The 20,338-nt window shown below is 41.5% G+C and overlaps 2 protein-coding genes across 2 annotated transcripts in view; both read right to left on the reverse strand.

The window, feature by feature from the left end:
* The window catches only part of gyg1b (glycogenin 1b), a 213,020-nt gene that overhangs the window by 15,291 nt on the left and 177,391 nt on the right, over positions 1 to 20,338 (reverse strand). The window lies entirely within an intron of this gene.
* The window catches only part of agtr1b (angiotensin II receptor, type 1b), a 92,504-nt gene that overhangs the window by 2,008 nt on the left and 70,158 nt on the right, over positions 1 to 20,338 (reverse strand). Inside the window, exon 2 of the mRNA XM_072450912.1 lies at positions 4,991 to 5,155. The gene's annotated coding sequence lies outside the window, so the exon portion shown is untranslated. The remainder of the gene's footprint in view (positions 1 to 4,990; positions 5,156 to 20,338) is intronic.

Raw genomic sequence — 20,338 nt, forward strand, 5'->3', positions numbered from 1 at the left:
TCTGGGTGGACCGTGAGCACCCGGAAGGAGAACCGTTATGCCTTGTGTTATGACCTGTGTTAATGAAGAGTGCCTGGCAAAGTGCAAGCTTGGATAACAACGCCATTAAACAGAGGTAGTAGAGAGAGTGGGTTTAGGCTCCAGTCACTGTAAAAGACATGTCACGTTTCAAACCCTGGGTGAGCAGAGATACATTGTACCCAGCATGAGAACTTCTAATCAGCACACACCTAAACAAACACGACAGCAGGGATTCTGCTCCATGGAAACTTTGCTCTGTGAGAAAATCAAACCTGCATGCTACTGCAGAAAATAGGCCTCAGGGCAGTTTGTGCTTCATTTGTAACAGACGAGCCGGGTTAAAAAAGAGCTCTGTCTCTTTTTGGGAGTCTACCAGAGGAGCCTCATTAGCTCTGTTAATGTAATAATATTAGCACAAGCCTTTATTGCAATTATTACGGCAGCTAAGTAGGATTTATTCATGGTAGACTTAATCGAGATGACGTTATTAAAGTTGGGACCTGAAGTAAAGGAAGTTCCTTGGACTTTCAGCTCAGAGAATCATGTGCATTACCATTTTAATATTCAACTCAGACACTTTCTGTGACTGAATGACTGAAGCCCTAACCTCCTACACCAGGACCAAGCGCTTCACTTGTCATCCTTACAAAACAACATCCATACAAAACAACTGTTATTTATCATACCACATAGTGCTATTGCTTGTATTAAAAAAAATAAAAAAATAAAATGACATATGTTATAGAAAATGTAGAACTATTTTTTACTTTTTAACCAACAAGATTAATACAATGCAAAACTCTATATTTATAATATAATAGGCCTATAACTATGTGATAAGATGTGCATCAGAGCAGGTGTAGGTCAAACAAAGAGAGATGCAGGAATGAACACTGGTGTCTTTTTTTTGTGCCACAAGATGGCGCACTTTCTTCAGTATTTTCATGTCAGATGAACTGAACATACAATGTTTTCATTATAGAACACTGTTGATAGTTTGTAATGAAATATAAATTTGTTAACTGGAGGAACTTTTAGAAATGACTATTAATTCAGTGCATTCCTCCTGGGCTCTGGTGGGCATTAGACTGTCTGAGCTGCTCAGCCACTTTATCTCCCACTGAAAGATTACCCCATTTTCCACCAGGTTTCTGTATGAATTCTTTGAAAAACCCCGTGAGTGCTAAAGAAACAAGCATATCTGTTGCAGATGTGGTGACCGGAGCGTGTATACGGTGCGTGGCTGCCAAGGGCAACAGAATCATGAAATATCAGTGTTGTGCAGCCTGGCATAGTAACTACTGCAAAGCACCAATGCAGATGTCAGAGCCGGGATTCTCCTGACATGTCTTTTTCCTATACGCTAATGATTTTCATAGTTGGCTATACATTTGATCCGTCTGGGAGAGACATGCCATTTTACAAGGATTAAGAAGAGATAAAATAACAGTTAGAAAAATATGACAGGGATTGCCTTTCGCTATAATTGGGTTAGTTGACATTTAAAGCAGCAGTATTTTTCCGTGAGGGCAGAGGGACGTAAGCGGGGGAGTCAATACAAACAGAGTGGCTTATTGCTCAGTGTATGCTCCTGTATGTAAGCACACCCCATAATAAAGCTTAGGTGGCACAAACACAAGTCTCGGAAGTGGGTCTATTACCTGAGTGTGGTGTGAGTGAGAGTGATATGGGTGCATGGCTGAATGACAACCATAAACCCTGAGTGACCACCGGCAGGAAGGTAAACACAGGCTTCACAAGGCCCACGAGCAAAGCTGCTTCCTCCCGGACAATGCACTCCGGCCGCCACGCTATTTGCAAACACTCCAATGCATACAAAGAAGGGTAAAAATAAGTAAAAAGGAAGTTCTGCAACATTTTTACAACAAAGACAGAGCAAGGACTTCATAAGATCTGGACAAATCCCCCTTGTGTCTACATTATATGATACGCTGTGTGTCGTGTGTCAGTCATTATGATTCTGGAAGAAAATAATTGCCCTAAATCGTTGTGTATGTCATATATATAAAAAGCAGTGCTAATCTGTGTGTGTTTAAGCTGCAAAGAAAGTAGTGCAATTTATGACTTTCTTGTATAATTGTACAGATTTAATAAGAAGCACTGTGTAACGTTTGTGGTAGAGGGTCAGCCGTCTGCTTGTCTCCATGGAGATGGTGTTGCTTTGTCTGCTTTGTTCCACAGTATGGCATTAAATGTGTCTATCATTGCAGCTCGACAAGGGCTCAGTTACAGGACAGATCTGTGGAGAGGCAAGCCTGCTCACAGTAAGAATACATGTATTTCAAGGTACTTTTGAGCAAAAAAAAACAACACCATTAGTAGAGTAAATGAAAGCTTCATACGTTTAATGCCATACTGTCGAACTAAGCAATTACATCTCCATGGAGACAAGGAGGTAATGGACATATATAGTGTACCTTTGCCTGTCAGGCATATGAGTACGCCCAAGTGTGTCAAATAAGTAATAAGTAATATAAGTAATATTTTAATTTTTCAAACTTAAGTTATGATTTTGGTCTAGTTCTTGATTATTATTATTATTATTATAAGACAGTGGTTCCCAAAGAAGGGGTCAGGACTCCCTGGGGGTCGCGAGAGCCGGAGCTGGGGGTCGCGAGATGACTTAGAAGATATATTTTGTGAAAGTCAATAACACAATAAACTACTAGAATAAATGCAATTAAACTTGAGTAAATGTTTTGCAACTTGAAATTATTACAAGCAACACCATGATACACACCATGATGAACTGATACACAGGAAATGGAGAACAAAATGTGGACTCCTAGGACACCCCCTCTCCAATGTTTTATTTCTATTTTTTAAACTTAAACTTAAAACAAATTAAAGTTCAAACAAATTAAAAGAAAAATATATATTAAAAGTAAAGTATTAAGTTAAGTAAATTGATTCCTTTGGATCATATTTCTGGGAAAAAGGCAATCACAAAAAAACTGCACAGATGATAAAGGACTGGACCCACATCAGAACTGACAAACGGAATATCAAAAACTCACTCACAAATTCAACTTGAAAACGGTCCACTTTGAAAAAATCTCATAATTTAAACCTTGTGTGCTTTAACATTTCTTTACTCAGGATGCCTTATTTTTCTTGTTTATTTTTTCAAATGTGTCTATTTTGGGTTTTTTCCTTGGTCCTGTTTGTTTTGATTGTTCTTTTTTGTTTGTTTGTTTGTTTGTTTTGTTATGAAAAAAATGAAAAAAAAAGAAAATATTGCAAGCATCAGTTTTATTTTGCAAGATTATTAAATTATATTCATATTCGTATTAGTATTACCAGTATTATTACTACAATCTTCTGTGAATTCTGTTTTGTGTAATTACCGTGAGTTTGCAATCCTAATATTGTGCACTAATGAAAAAGAGATAATGACTCTCAACTGTTTTTTTCCCCATACGAATAATCCAAATCAAATGTATCACGCACATGTTACAAATATACATATTTCCAATAATGATGACTTGTTCTGTGCTGAATAGAGCTGGTTCTTCCTCGTCACATTTACACATTTACACTTACTTCACTATTAAACTACATGAACTCCATCTAATCAAAGTGGCAAGTGAGCGCTGCCAACGTTTCGTCCTCTAAATGGAAACGTAACCATAAATATCATTCAAATCCTTCTCCTAATTGACACTGAATAAACAGCATTCCAATTCTTATCACATTTCATGTTCTGTTTCCAAGATCATGGGAATTTCTTAAAAAAGCACCCTTATTTTTTGCCTTTTTAACATTCAAATCCCAAAAAAAAAGGGAGGAGGAGGTCAAACTCGGCGAGGGGTGAGTGTCTGGAATTCTCGCCAACGGAACTATCCTCACTTCATGGCGAGTGTCCCGACAGGAGCACCACCATCTGGCTGCCCTCGGAGCGCTCCACTAAATCTCAGCTTGATGGAGTTAATCATTTATACAAGTGCCCATTATCAAGTTCTATCATGGCGGACGCACGGGGCCCCGGTCACCACTGCACCACTGTCTTCACATCGCGCCTCCTTCTGATCCTCTAAGTCAACATCTGCTTCCTCTGTTGTTCAGGAGCCCTTTTCCTGTCTTCTGACTTCAGTCGTCTACGCACAGAAGACATTTCGACACTTGTGGAGCGCAGGTGTATTGAGCAATGTTGTCTATTCTACCATCTCCCCCCCTCCAGTGTCTAAAGTTCCCCGTGAAGTATTGTCAATAAATGATGCAACAGAAGCAAATATAGGTCTTTACATCGTTCTTATATGTCAAACTGCCTTATTCTTGGGCCCAAAATCAAAATATCAGTGTCACATAATCTATTAGCCAAGCCCTGGGTGGACGGGACAGGACTTCTGTTTGCGGCTAATGGAAAAATTGGCCCCAGAATGAAGACTGTCTGTATGTTTTGTTTACCAGTCTGTTAATTTTGATGTCAGTTGAAAATAAAGCAGAGCCAGCCTCTGAAAGCACATGTTATCTCCTGTAATGCCATTTGAGATGCATTCAAAGCAGAGCATAATCCATAAACTCGATCAAAAACCACAGCAGCATGATGGGAAAGACCGTTTGAACAGGATTAGACAATTTCATGCCCTAAACGCACCATGTTTTCTTTTCATTTCTAAAGTCACTATATGTCTTTTCTACTTCCATACCCCATGCTTTGTTTATGCAAGGATTACATGTCTCATAAGTGAAGATTTTACGAGGTTAATGTTTATTTATTGTAGTTCTGTATACGTTTCTTGGCTTGTCATTCAAACAGAAAGTGAACTGAACAATTACAACGTGCAACAGGTGACTTCAAGTTACACTCTTCCTCCGATACAGGAGAGCATGAACACGCATAATGTTGCTATTATACATGAACAATACACATCCATTTCGATCCATCCGAATGACTCAAAAAGTACTGTTAAAAGTTATTCAAAGTGCGTGTCGTGCGAGCTCTTACCCGAGTAGCAGAACCGAAAGGCAGTGGCTTCTTTGGTCAGGCAGCGATAGGACGTCCACCTCTGCTGTGCCACTGACCGCTCCGAATCCAACTTAAGTGGTGGAGCGAGACGAGCAGGAGTACGTCTGACACACAAACGCAGCCTCAGCCCCCTCCTTCACTCTGCTACAGCGCACACACACACACACGCACACGCACACACACACACACACACACACAGGCACAGACACAGACACAGACACACACACACACACACACACACACACACACACACACACACACACACACACACACACACACACACACACACAGGCACAGACACAGACACAGACACACACACACACACAGGCACAGACACAGACACAGACACAGACACACACACACACACACACACACACACACACAGGCACAGACACAGACACAGACACAGACACACACACACACACACACACACACACAGGCACAGACACAGACACAGACACAGACACAGACACACACACACACACACACACACAGACACAGACACAGACACACACAGACACACACACACACACACACACACACACACACACACACACACAGGCACAGACACAGACACAGACACAGACACACACACACACACACACACACACACAGGCACAGACACAGACACACACACACACACACACACAGACACACAGGCACAGACACAGACACACACACACACACACAGAATAATGAGTCGCCCGCACATTATCCATTTCTGCCTGGCTCTGGTCCAGCAGCCTCTACAGGGCACAAACATAAACAGCACGTTGCACAATAATTCCCGTGTCCTCATCGGGTTCGGGTCTTCTTTAATTTGTCACAGAGACACAGAGTCCTGCTGTTGTACGTCACGTCTGGTCAGAGGTGTGGAACATTTAGGTGCATTTGCTACTTGAGTAACTTTGATGAATTGTACCTGAGCAACAGTTTTGGTTCTTTTTCTACTGTAAGCGAGTCTGCAATTAGGGATGTCAAGATTATTCAGTTAGTAATCCATAATCTAAAAACCAGAGCTAAAAATGAATAATTGTGACTATTTTAGAAGCTTAAATTAAGTCACTTCAAATCTTTACTCAAAATGTATTGTGCTTTTGTGGCTGTTTATATCACAATAACTTTTGCTATCAGAAAGTTTGATTTCATAAAGCTTCTATCATGCTATTGGAACGGTAATGTATTAGAATGAAGGATTTCACTTTAGTTTATGTGTGAATAATTGAATAAATTATTTTCACAATAAACGTAACACTGCAACTCAATATTACTTTTGTGTTTTTTGCACCGATCCTTTAGATACAATTACATCATGTGTTGTGGTCAATCCTTTCAAAATACTACATTTTGCACATTATTTCCTGTTTTATCCTTGCAATTTCATTCACTTCAATTATAAATCCGATGGTACGTCCTCTTCCTCGTATATAGTTGCCCCAAATACTTTTTTACTCTTCATTACTCGTCATTACTTTGTACTACATTGTAATTCTACTTGAGCAATATAATCTTAAAGTAACTGTATCGGCCTACTATTATTCAAGCACATTTTTGCAACTCTACCTCCATCTGCATCTGAAAACATCCCTCTTCTTCATAAGCAGAGGTGCCGCGTTATTACAGGAGCCACACGTTGTACAAACTCTCTGTAAGTATATTTATATTCCTGCTTTAAAACCGTTGTGTCTCAAAGACTGAGTCGTGTGGCTGCATAAAAGGAATATTCCCCTGTCTGATTGTGGCCGGCCCTGTCAACACTTTATTAATAGCAGCTGCAAACTTACCCGTCACTTCCATTAGTTGGTATCAAGGGCTCAGTCAAATGGGAGCACTATGCTTAGCTCCATTCTTCTGGAACATTCTACATGTTATTGAGTGGGCACAGACATGATTTTACTGAGGATGTGGGGTACTTGGTGACTAAACTTACAGCTACTAATGCAACTACTTTATTTAAGATAAGATCAGATAAGATATTCCTTTATTGTCCACACATGGGGAAATTTCATTGTTGCAACGCAGGTAGATACAGAGGAAGATAGATAGAAGAACTCTTATGAAGAAAAACTCCTATTGACAAAACCTCTCATTTCCTAATAAAGAATGGAGGGGGAAAATAAATAAAGATAAAAATAGAATAAAATAGAATAAAATAGAATAAAATAGAATAAAATAAAATTTAGAATAGAACATTTGAATACAATGGCGTATAAAAGTGTTTCTAATGTTTGCCGCCGTGACCCCGCCTCAGGAACAGGTCCGTGCTAAAGATATTTGTCTCTCACTATTCTTCTCTTTCGACAGGTCATGACAGGTGTTGAGAACGGGCTCGCCTCTCCCCCACACCGCGGTCCAGGGCTGTGATTTCAACTGCCACTGAGATGGATAGTGACGGATGGTGTGGTCCGACTGTCATCCTGCGAGTTTCATTGTGGCCGGTGTAAAAAGCTGGCCCCTGGGTTCTGGACAAACAAGAAAAGAAAGGAAAAACAAACACTTGGGGCTGAGCGGGGTCTTGTTTGGCGGCTTTTGCTCACTCAGGTGTAACATGCTCATTGAAAACCGATCACATTCACTGAGCTTTGAATAGAGCGCTGCTTCAAAAGGTCACGTCGGGTCAACAGGTACACACCGTATTTGTACTAAGTAAAAATACCATGCAACAGGCAGTGATCTCATTGCTCGTTTTTGGGAAGGCCTGCTTTTCGAGAACATCACACCCAGAGCCATTTACACCTCCAGGGCTTGTGATCTAATCTGTTATATCCTCTATTACTCTGAATGATAAGAACCATGCATTGGGAGTTAAGATAAGATAAGATAAGATATTCCTTTATTGTCCCACATGGGGAAATTTCATTGGTGCAACGCAGGTAGATACAGAGGTAGATACAGAAGAACAGATCACTTATAGGAAGTCTGAAAAACACTTTCAGTAGAAGATCTCCTATAAATAAATAAAAACTCCCATAGACAAATAAATAAATAAATACCATTGCATGTGATCCCGACAGTAATTGCACATGAATGTGTGTCACGACAGCACATAGATTGCACATGAATTTCACAGTAATTGGACATGAATTCCAACAGCAATTGCACATATGACAGAATTGCACATCAGTATTAGGTTAGGTCAGTATTGCGAGTGTTCAGTACTAACAGTTTTTGTTATAAAGTCTGACAGCAGCAGGAAGGAAAGACCTACGGAACCTATCCTGTCACAGCACATCGCTGCCTCACTGTCCCCAGATTTTAATCTGTCTGTATCTGACCCAAGAGACCCATCAGGAAGTGAAGAGCGAGTTAAGCATCAGTCCTGCACTATTTTACACATAACAAATAACTCCGGGACAGGATGTTGTTGCAACGCCGCTCTCCACAAACTGACTTACAGCAGTCACGTAAAAGCAGAAACACATGATGATTTAAATATGAACATCTGCAGCAACAATGAAAAATAACATCTCCTGTACCTTTTTAGATGCGCTCTGTGGTCTTTGTTTGGAGTGGCCTGATGCCAAAGTTAACTTCATTTGTCAGGAATGGACTTCATTTGTGCTACAAAAAACAGATTGTTTAATAATGCAAATTGTGCAACATCTATGAATCTGTTATAATCAAAGAAAAAGCCAAAAGTAAGTATAATCTATCAAGTCTGCTGTAATCCATCAGCAATGAGCTGTGGAGGCCAGTAAAAGGACATGTCTGCAGCACAATCGCTTATTACACCCTGGAGGTGTGATAGTGGTCAATGTTCCTGCTAATCGAATCAGGCTAACCGGATTAGCCGTGTTAGCAGTTAAGCTTTATTAGAATGAATTGATGACTGGAGTAATTACTGGTAGCAGAGATCACGGAGAGGAATGATGAGCAAAACAGCACAAAATGTCAAATCCCAACCCCCACAGCACCTGCTCCAGAAAGACAATCCTCTGTGAGCTCCAGTGACACACCTTTGACCATCGAACATGGGACATGGGCATCAGGACTCACCATTGATCTACTATTGGAACAGGCGATAATGACCCATGAGTCAAGACAACAACAGTATTACTATTACTGCAATAGTTTGCAATGTTTCTATGATATGTCATAATCATAAACCCTAAATTAAGAATCCTGACATGTGTAAACAGTGTTGTTTGGCTTTCACTTGAGGAAGAATGTGAACGTTTAACCCTTTCCATCATTACACAAAATGAAGAGTGGTTGAGAGACTTGTGTGTGTGGGGTTTGCTTGTTCTTTGCAGGGAGAAGAACAACCCCAAACCATAATAATCCTTCATATTAACTTCTTAATACTGACCCATAATCAGGAGTAAGGTCCTTGGGTGCTGCTCCTGGACAGAAGCTGTGGCTGAAAAATGGGCCTAAAGGGACAAATAACGCTACAATTGGACAATTCAGTGAGTTGTTACAAAAACGTTGTAGAACATACCGTTTTCTATGTTTGCAAGACTCGTCCACTCCATCTGAAATGCATTTTAATTGCATAACAAAGCAGGAACATCCAGGTGGACCTCATTACTGCAGTCGTCCCATGTGCTTTTGGACATTGGTGTAAGTTACACCTGTATTTGACATATCCATTGGCAGGACGTTGTGTAACTTTACCTTAAATGGAATTGCCAAAAAATGCTGGTCCTTCATGTGAAACCTCTCTGGGGATGAGCACTCTAAAACTGTCTAAACTAACAGTCTAAACTGTGGTCAAGTATTTCAATAATTATGAGTTGTTTTACGCTGTTTTGCACATAAATGTAAAACACATCGAAGCTCACAAAAAAGACACGTAAAATAATCTTGTGTTGTTTGCAGTTCTGTTGGCCCATTTCCCACAGTGCACTTGGTTTGACATTTAATAATGCGTCTTGCAAATGTTCCGAGGCTTAATAGTGCCTTTGGTTGCGTAATGTGCGCGTAATAGGCCGACATACCTGAACAGTCCCGAAGCATCACCCACGAGGAGGGCACTGGGATGACAGACGCACCTCACAAGGTCCAAGGCTTTCTTACCGTCTGTTTTGAGCTACAACGTTGTCTTAACATCGCTTTCACACAGTTAATGGATAACAAAATGGACTTCACAAAAATCGTTACGCATTGACAAAATTTGTTAAAAGGGCGCAGTTCAACAACAGACTTTGCGGCGATCAAAGTTTGTTTTTAGGCTGTTTTGAACGTGATTAAATAACTGTCATCACCACCAGTCTGGCTGTGGGGAGGCCCCGCGCCAAATGCTGTTCGGGGGCCCCTTTCTTTCAGCTAAACTTTGGAGTTATTCATAAGCCCAGTTGATCCTCTGTTAAACTGAACGTCCTTCTGTTAAAGTCACTGTGGGTCTTGGAACGAAGTGGAAAGTCACCTGGAAATTGAAGGTTTTCCTCCACATTTATTTTTCATAAGTTACATTTAATACATCAAAACAAAACCAGACCAGAGAGAAAGTTGTACAAAAACATTAGAAATACAACGAAAAATAAAGTAAAGTTAAGGCATAAACAAATCAAACCAAACGTCCCTTTTAGTCTAAAGTCTCACTAAATTTGTCCCTTTTCAAATCAAGACCCAACGTAATTTCCCCCCCATTTTTGTTGTTTGTCCAATGTGAGGTCTGAACCATCCTTAATCGTCGGCGCAATTTGTTTCATCCATTGTCATGTTTTTTATACATTCAATTGCAATAAAAAACATTAAAAAAGAAACACAACAACAAAAAATAAACTTTGTATTTTTATCAGTATCTGATCAAACTCTATCTGCTTTGCGGTTGGTGCCCCTACATTAGAAACAGCTCTCGTCAATATTTCCCAAAGATTAAATTGTTTGATAGTGACACAGGTGCAGAAATGTGGAGAAAAGTGAAAACTCTCTGGTCCAGTTTGAATCAGGAGACAGAACAAGCTGAAACTAAACGTATTAAATGTTTTCTTTGGCTTCTTTGCCGTCTTTGACCACATCAGTCACTCTGGGATGGCCCACTTGGGACTCGTCCAACGTGACTTTAACAAGGCTTTTATTTTCTCTGTTTGTTGTGGAGGTGTCAAGGACAACCCATGCACCCTTCTGTGCCGTCAAGGCTCCAAAAATATTTACTGCTCCTACACTGCATAGGCCTTGTTAGTGTTGTCGCCGCAGTCAAAATGGTGTTTGTGTGGAGGAGGATGAAAGGAAAGGACCGTCAGTTGCCACTATACGAGGCCTATGATGCAGAGATCTGATGGACTCTCCCTTCACGGTTTAAATCCATCGGAGCATCATGGAAACCAGTGACCTTTGGTTCAGTGGGACCATGTAAAACGATGTGGACAGCACACTCCTCCTGATCGGAACCACATACAGATATGTCAAAGAAAACAAGTGTGCTCCACAAACAGGATGTGTCCGCAGATTGGGGGAAAGGGCAGTGGTGGGCCCCTCGGAGCAGCACATTGTTTAGGTCTGCTCCCCAAGGTTGTAAATGGACTAAAAGGGGAGGGATGAGAAAATCCTGAGTGTGATGGGGGAGAATAGCACTTTGAACCATTACAAGACAGAGATGAAGCATTAGAGATGTCATGGAACGGGTTAGTCACGCTTCTGTGCAGCGTCCTAAAGGTACAATCTTTCAGCCGGAGGAGCTTTATAATATGAGCTAATGGAAGAGGAGGAGGTAATGTTGCCTCCAAGCGCGGAAGTGAGTGTAGCTCCTCAGGATGTGTTTCTTTTATTTAAAACATTTGTTGTGTCAATTGAGATATCTCAGACACACGTTACATGAAGGTAAACTCATAAATATATTTGAGCTGGGTTTTTTTGTCGCTATGATATTGCTAATAGTTTTCATAGTTTATTTTAGTCCTGCTCTGCCTGTCTGTCTGTGTGAGTGTGTATGTGTGTGTGTGTGTGTGTGTGTGAGTGTGTGTGTGCATGTGAGTGTGTGTGTGCATGTGTGTGCGTGTGTGTGTGTGCATGTGAATGTGCGTGTGTGTGTGTGTGCATGTGAGTGTGTGTGTGTGTGTGTGTGTGTGTGCATGTGAGTGTGTGTGTGCATGTGAGTGTGTGTGTGCATGTGTGTGCGTGTGTGCGCGCGTGTGTGTGCATGTGAATGTGCGTGTGTGTGTGTGTGCATGTGAGTGTGTGTGTGTGTGTGTGTGCATGTGAGTGTGTGTGTGTGTGTGTGTGTGCATGTGAGTGTGTGTGTGCATGTGAATGTGCGTGTGTGTGTGTGTGCATGTGAGTGTGTGTGCATGTGAGTGTGTGTGTGCGTGTGTGTGCATGTGAGTGTGTGTGTGTGCATGTGAGTGTGTGTGTGTGTGTGTGCATGTGAGTGTGTGTGTGCATGTGAGTGTGTGTGTGTGTGTGCGTGTGTGTGTGCATGTGAGTGTGTGTATGTGTGTGAGTGTGTATGCGTGTGCGTCTCACTCAGGGTCCTAAGCCTGTTCCTATCCCAGCCAGGCTTTCCTTTGGTAAACAGCATGTGAACAACTCTGTGTTGTCTTTCTCACCCCTGGCCTCTGTGTTGTGGTCACATGTTTGTCAGGAACCATGATCACAGAAAGAACTAAATTTAAAACATTTCTCTAATAACATGTTGCACATGTAACATCTTGTATTCCACACAGAGTAATAATATTGGCCCATTTTACAAGTTGCACATGTGGGAATCCATATGGTATGACTATGTACAGTACCTCAGTATTGGCCCCTGGGTTGTAAAGGTACTTGGGGAGTTTGGACTCAGCTGAGTCAATAGGCCTGAGGCCCTGCAGACCGTATACAGTGAGTCCTCCGGGGACTCCATGCTGGTGATGTGTGCTCATATTCTCATATTCTCTGTCCAAACTAACAAACAAACAGTGCTATAGTCTGTGACAGATGTGTTTGAAGGACACTCACTCACAAACTGCCTCATGACAAACAAATACTCTTATATACGAGCCATTTCAAAACAAAGTATTCCCCAGGCTCTCTCAGGCCGACCATGTACAGGGACATACTGTACGTATATATTTTTCAGTTTTGTTTCAATGCCTAATATAGTCTCCGACTGATGATGTTAAATCAGTGTCGAGAAAAGATAGAATGATATTTTCCCATGGCTCTGTTACTATTGGTAACTTCTTGGTTAAAAACCTCATACCTCAATAATAATTCTATAAAAACATAACCATCAGATTAAGTCTTAAAAGGAAATATTCCGGAGCAATGTGTTCAGTGCTAAATTCAAACTTTACTGTGGGATTGCAGTTGTACAAACCCTTTTTCATCCCTGGAGGATCATAACCACGATGACTCTAAGTGGAGGCAATCTTACAGGGACTTTAACCAACACAAAGTCACAGTGTCTTGGGCCCATTTTCTCTAAAATGACGAATACAAAACATAATAACATAACAGCTTTTGTTAGACAGTCTTTACAGTGTCTTGTGTATTGTGACATATTTAGGAAATCATTTGGCGCCTTTCAGGCGAGAGCCATTGTAACAATAGGTTTCAGACTCTAGTGGGCAAGGCATTTTGCCTCTCATCCAAGAAGCTTGATGAAGTCTGACGCTGCAGCGGTAAGAGAAGTGTATTCTTCTCTGAAGATAATAGCACTATAGTCCTGTCTGAGCTCATAGTTAAGGGTTTGTTCTGATGTGCTATGGGACCTTATTTACCACACAGAACTATCACTATCATGACTCCTCATGACATGTACTGACATGTACTGACGTGTACTGACGTGTACTTACGTGTACTGACGTGTACTTACGTGTACTGACGTGTACTGATGTGTACTGACGTGTACTGACGTGTACTGACGTGTACTGACGTGTACTTACGTGTACTGACGTGTACTGACGTGTACTGACGTGTACTGACGTGTACTGACGTGTACTTACGTGTACTGACGTGTACTGATGTGTACTGACGTGTACTGACGTGTACTGACGTGTACTGACGTGTACTTACGTGTACTGACGTGTACTGACGTGTACTGACGTGTACTTACGTGTACTGACGTGTACTTACGTGTACTGACGTGTACTGATGTGTACTGACGTGTACTGACGTGTACTGACGTGTACTGACGTGTACTTACGTGTACTGACGTGTACTGATGTGTACTGACGTGTACTGACGTGTACTGACGTGTACTGACGTGTACTGACGTGTACTTACGTGTACTTACGTGTACTGACGTGTACTTACGTGTACTGACGTGTACTGATGTGTACTGACGTGTACTGACGTGTACTGACGTGTACTTACGTGTACTGACGTGTACTTACGTGTACTGACGTGTACTGATGTGTACTGACGTGTACTGACGTGTACTTACGTGTACTGACGTGTACTTACGTGTACTGACGTGTACTGATGTGTACTGACGTGTACTGACGTGTACTGACGTGTACTGACGTGTACTGACGTGTACTTACGTGTACTGACGTGTACTGATGTGTACTGACGTGTACTGACGTGTACTGACGTGTACTGACGTTTACTGACGTGTACTGATTTTTACTTATGTGTACTTATGTGTACTGATGTGTACTGACGTTTACTGACGTGTACTGACGTGTACTTATGTGTACTTATGTGTACTTATGCGTACTTATGTGTACTGATGTGTACTGACGTTTACTGACGTGTACTGATGTGTACTGACGTGTACTGATGTGTACTGACGTTTACTGACGTGTACTGACGTGTACTGACGTGTACTGACGTTTAGTGAAGTGTACTGACGTTTACTGACGTGTACTGATGTGTACTGACGTATACTGACGTGTACTGACGTTTACTGAAGTGTACTGATGTGTACTGACGTGTACTGACGTGTACTGACGTGTACTGACGTGTACTGACGTGTACTGAAGTGTACTGATGTGTACTGACGTGTACTGACGTGTACTGACGTGTACTGACGTGTACTGACGTTTACTGAAGTGTACTGATGTGTACTGACGTGTACTGACGTGTACTGACGTGTACTGACGTGTACTGACGTGTACTGACGTGTACTGACGTGTACTCACGTGTACTGACGTGTACTGACGTTTACTGAAGTGTACTGATGTGTACTGACGTGTACTGACGTGTACTGACGTGTACTGACGTGTACTCACGTGTACTGACGTGTACTGACGTGTACTGATGTGTACTGACGTGTACTGACGTGTACTGACGTGTACTGATGTGTACTGAAGTGTACTGATGTGTACTGACGTTTACTGACGTGTACTCACGTGTACTGACGTGTACTCACGTGTACTGATGTGTACTGACGTGTACTGACGTGTACTGACGTGTACTGATGTGTACTCACGTGTATTCTCGTGTACTGACGTGTACTGACGTGTACTGATGTGTACTGATGTGTACTCACGTGTACTCTCGTGTACTGACGTGTACTGACGTGTACTGATGTGTACTGATGTGTACTCACGTGTACTCTCGTGTACTGGATCATGTATCAGTTCAGGGTTAGGCCAGTCCAATATTGTCATAACTTGCCATCGTTTGGGTATTTCAATCTTTTATTTATACAGTGCTGTCCCTTAATTATGTGGTGAATAAATCACAATAATATACCTTTGGATCAGTTTGGGACACATTATTGCTGATTTACTGAAATATCCTTTTGTCTCATTGGAATCAGGGTATCAGCAAATTAAGAACTGAACACGTTGGATTATGTTAACTGGCATTAAATCAGGAAATGACCTGTAGAAGTATCTTCAGAACCACTTCAAGTGGTCTGTGAGTAGTTTGAGAACCACGACTGCACCTGACAACTATTTCAGACCTCTCATTTGGAATTATGAATCGATGGAATTATGAATCGATGGAATTATGAATCGATGGAATTATGAATCAATGGAATTATGAATGGATGGAATTATGAATCGATGGAATTATGAATCAATGGAATTATGAATGGATGTATCTGCAGCTTCATTTAACAGGACAAACTTGAGGCTGCTTGTTCTGTACTGGTCTGTTCTGTCCCGTCGCTCTTGTTGCCGTGGCCTTGCTTGGAACATGTGTCTGGACTTTCTGTTGAAATGAAATGTGGTCTTACACTGACCCAACAGTCTTTGGAAGTCAGGATTCAGGGTCAGAGGGAAAAGTTTCAGGAAATGGCAACTTGCCTTTTGGATTGACATATTTCCCCATCTTACTTATAATAGTACATTTATATATGAACCCATGCAGCAAATGTACTTGTTCTGACAATATTCTATAGAGCAAGCGTTAACTTTCACAATCTGAGGCTTGATTATGTACAAATCCAGTACACTGTATGTCCACAGTACATATTCCTCTCCCTATAGCGGCTGCATTCTCTTTGTAATTTGCTGTTTGAAATACAACCTCATTGCTTTACACTTGTTCATTTGAACGCCGTGGAATACTTGCGTTCGTTTTGATCGTATTATTATTATGGATCGGAGGCTTCCAAATTGGTTATGAGCTGCCTGTTGTTTCTTATTTTCCCCCGATAATCACAGAGACATTCGGTGCCCCATGGGTGCTCGTTGTGTGTGTTTCGAGGGTCAGCCGCCCCCCGCTGGGAGAGCTGGAGTGGATGGGAGGAGGAGCACAGCCTAGAGGAAATAACACAGCAGCGGGGAGGCTCATGCCAATCAACGTACAGCTATGTGTGAAACATTAGCAAGAAAAAGACTGACGCTCGCCATTTCCCAAGATTGTGCGGCTGACGATATTACCCCTGAGAGGAAGAAGCCGGTTCATGTTTAGAGTGGGAATGTCTCTACAGGGTTTTGCATTGTTTGATTTGGAATTGGGCGACCTTTCCCGTGTCTGCGTGTACTTATCGCTAGAATTCAATTTCCTTCATATTCCTCGGTCGCTTTATGGCAAGGATGGGCAAACTACGGCCCGCGGGCTATATGTGGCCCGTTTGTATTTATAATCCGGCCCGCCAAACAAACATTTTTTCCTTTTTTGCCCTTAGGCATCTGTCTACCCTTGTATCCTTAATAAATATGAAGTGAAATTAATTAAATATTAGATTCAAATAGCCTATATTTGACAGAAAAGTGATTTTAATTGATATTTAAGTTTTTGGGATTTTTTTTTGTCACACCAATGATCGCGGGCCGGCCCTCCGCTACTTGCCTGGATTCGGATATGGCCCTCGGAAGAAAATAATTGCCCACCCCTGCTTTATGGCATGAAACAAAGTTAGCACGCGCCTCAACTTTAGCCTGAAGAGTAGAGCGACTCCCTGCGCACGTAAATACAGGAGGCACCAGGCCACAAGTGATCGCGTAATGAAAAGTCTTCCTGGGAGCTCTGTAAATATTTTCATCCTCTCCCCGAGCCTGCTGATAGACTAATTCTACTCACTTTCCTAATTAATCACCGAGGAGTGCAGAAGGGCCGAGGCGGGAGGACGGGATAAGTGGACGCGCGGCTGTTGTTGGAAAGTGTCCACATCAACACCCCCAGTGCAACATTATCCTCAAGATAGGCTTTTGTTTGCATCTGCTCTGAATCAACGTAATCATACTTTTCACCTCTAGCGATAACTCAAAAACAAGCTAAAAAAGAAGCTGCGACACAGACGAGGTCTATATGTTGTTACACACTTCCTCCCACTCTTGATAATGTTAATGTAAAACACATTTCACCTTTTTATTTTAAAGGATATTTTTACCTATGGGACAACGTTGCATGGAATGGGGAGGAGAGCAGGGAGGAAATTCAGCAAATTGTCAGAGCTGGGAATCGATCTCCGGACGCTGAGTTAAAAGATGAATGTGAGCCCAAACCAGTCTAAACCCAAAACACAATAACTGAAGACAATATACATATTATTTAACATACAAAACATGAATAGATTTGCCCACCAAAGAAAATATTTTTGGGGTTATTCATTCAGTAGTTAAATGTAACATAAAGCCAGGATGGGATAGGGGAATAATATCTGTAATTGAAGTTAAACTATACTATACAACAATAAAACAAACTGCAAACGACTGTATACTGTACTTTTAAGATAATCTTGTTGACCTGACTGGATCAATGACATCAGCAGTTTGTGCCCAGACTTTAACATGTTTATCATCGCAAACTGTCACAATTGTAATATATACAGGAGAAAAACAAAGTGTAGAGGATGATTTGGGTGTAGACGTGAGCACACAGAGACCCAGACTGTTCTCTCCAAACCACAAATCATTACAGTCAGAAACCTAACACCGTCTCTGACACAGGTACATGCTCGAACTCCTCTGCACGCGGCACGTAAAGACTGTCCGATCTGAGGCGTAATCCACGTTGACTGGTGGGGCGCTGCATTCACATCACAAAAATGATGAGTGTGTCATTTTTCTAAACCTTTAAGGAGGCGTAAGTCTCTCCCTGATTGCACTAATTCAGAACGCATTAGTTACGTGGATGAGGATGGGTCTGCGTGGATCTGCCGTCTGACCACAGATGGAAACCATGTGGACACAAAGCCTGCATTTCTGCACGTTCCACTTTTATGTAACAAACGTAATGCTTCCTTAGGGCAGTGGTTCCCAAAGCGGGGGTCGGGGTCGTAAAGCATGTGCCGGGGGTCGCGAGATGATTTCAAGAAGTCATGTTAAAATGATGACACTGTATTTAAGCTTTTTTTTCATAGAAATCGGGTCAGATAACACAATAAACTACTAATATAAACACAATTAAACCCAATTCTAAGTGGTTTTAAATGTTGTTGTGGGGGACCTGAGTCTGTTTCATGGTTATTTAAAAGGTCATGGTCTGAAAAGTTTGGGAACCATGAGAAAAGTACAGTGGCCCTTTATGGCCGAGGTCAGTATAGTATATATAGTATTGTATAGTGGATTCTACACAATGACACTTTAATGATGGGCCTCATCTTTGGTGAACACATTGGGTCAGCGTTCACACAAAAGTATTATCTGATCTAATATGTACATATCCAGCAGCAAGATTGTTCTGGGAGATATATCAGGGCTAATATCAGTAGATGGGATGTCGGAGGATGTTCTCACATATATTTATTGGTCAAATTCCCTGATATATTTGGCAATAGTTCATTTTGTTAATAGTTAAGTTCACAAATTAACTATTGCCCAATATATCAGTTGCCGATGAACAAAATTCACAAACATTGGAAGTTGCTTTGGTGATTCGGTGCAACATAAAACAATGAACAATAATATATATGCTGTTTTACTATTGTTCATTTTATATGTTGCACCGAATCACCAAAGCAACTTCCAATGTTTGTGAATTTTGTTCATCGTTCAACCTTTTCTGATCCCGACATATTGGGCAATACCGTATTTTCGGGACTATAAGTTGCACCGTTTTTCATAGTTTTGGCCAGGGTGCGACTTATACTTATATTTATACTTTATACTTATACTCCGGAGCGACTTATATGTGATATTAATTGTTATTGTCACACTTGCAACCGCATTTCATACTCCAGTGTGACTTATATATGTTTTTTTTCTTCTGGCTGGTGCGACTTATAGTCCAGAAAATATGGTAGTTAATTTGTGAATTTAACTATAATTTGACTTCCATTTGTGGACCTTGCTATAGATTTCCAAGTGTTGGTCTAGGGAAATATTTGTTATTGGCTCAAGACAAATATCACTATTTCCCATGGCCCTTTTGTTTACCTTTGATATACTTTTGACTATTGGTTGTCGATGGACATTCCACCGCTGACAACACGACTCATTCCCCACAAACCGTTTCCTTTATCACTTCTTTCACATCCAAATGACGGCGTCAGATGAGCAGCGTCGTAAATGCGCATGAGATATCGTGATCGCCGCATGTCAGCCTGATGTCACGCTTTATAATGCTTTCCAAAACCTGTCCGTCATGTTTATTTAATCACTCCTGATGGGCTTTCGCAGGCAGATATTGGTCTCGTGGTAAATCGGGTTAGCGCTTACACCGAACGTGGAGAAGGCCTGCGACTCTGGCCCCTGCTCCATTTCCCCCGGCTGCATTAGCCACTTCTAACAGAGTTACGGCACTACTCCTCATTTTTCATTGGATTAAAAGGCTCGTATAGATTTGGCCGTGACACTGTGCGGTATCAATTCCCCCGTGCATCTGTCCCACTCTTCACGTGGCCCGGTGCTACTTTCTGCGGCTTCTCTCGTCTATCTTGAACCCAGCGCGTAACACAAAGCGCTCATTAGCTTCGTGTTGTTTTGGTTTGGCTAATCACATCAGTAAAAGGACAACGGCCGCGTTACAGTGACGCACGGCCATTAAAAGCTCTAACCAGCCTGATAAATAATGTTCATTTTCTTAGGCAAAAGTAAACAGCGATCACACATTGGGATT

This window comes from Eucyclogobius newberryi, unplaced genomic scaffold (genome assembly GCF_026437365.1).
Source record: "Eucyclogobius newberryi isolate DKJ021-1_F unplaced genomic scaffold, fEucNew1.0.hap1 SCAF_18, whole genome shotgun sequence".
Classification (NCBI taxonomy): Eukaryota; Metazoa; Chordata; class Actinopteri; order Gobiiformes; family Gobiidae; genus Eucyclogobius; species Eucyclogobius newberryi.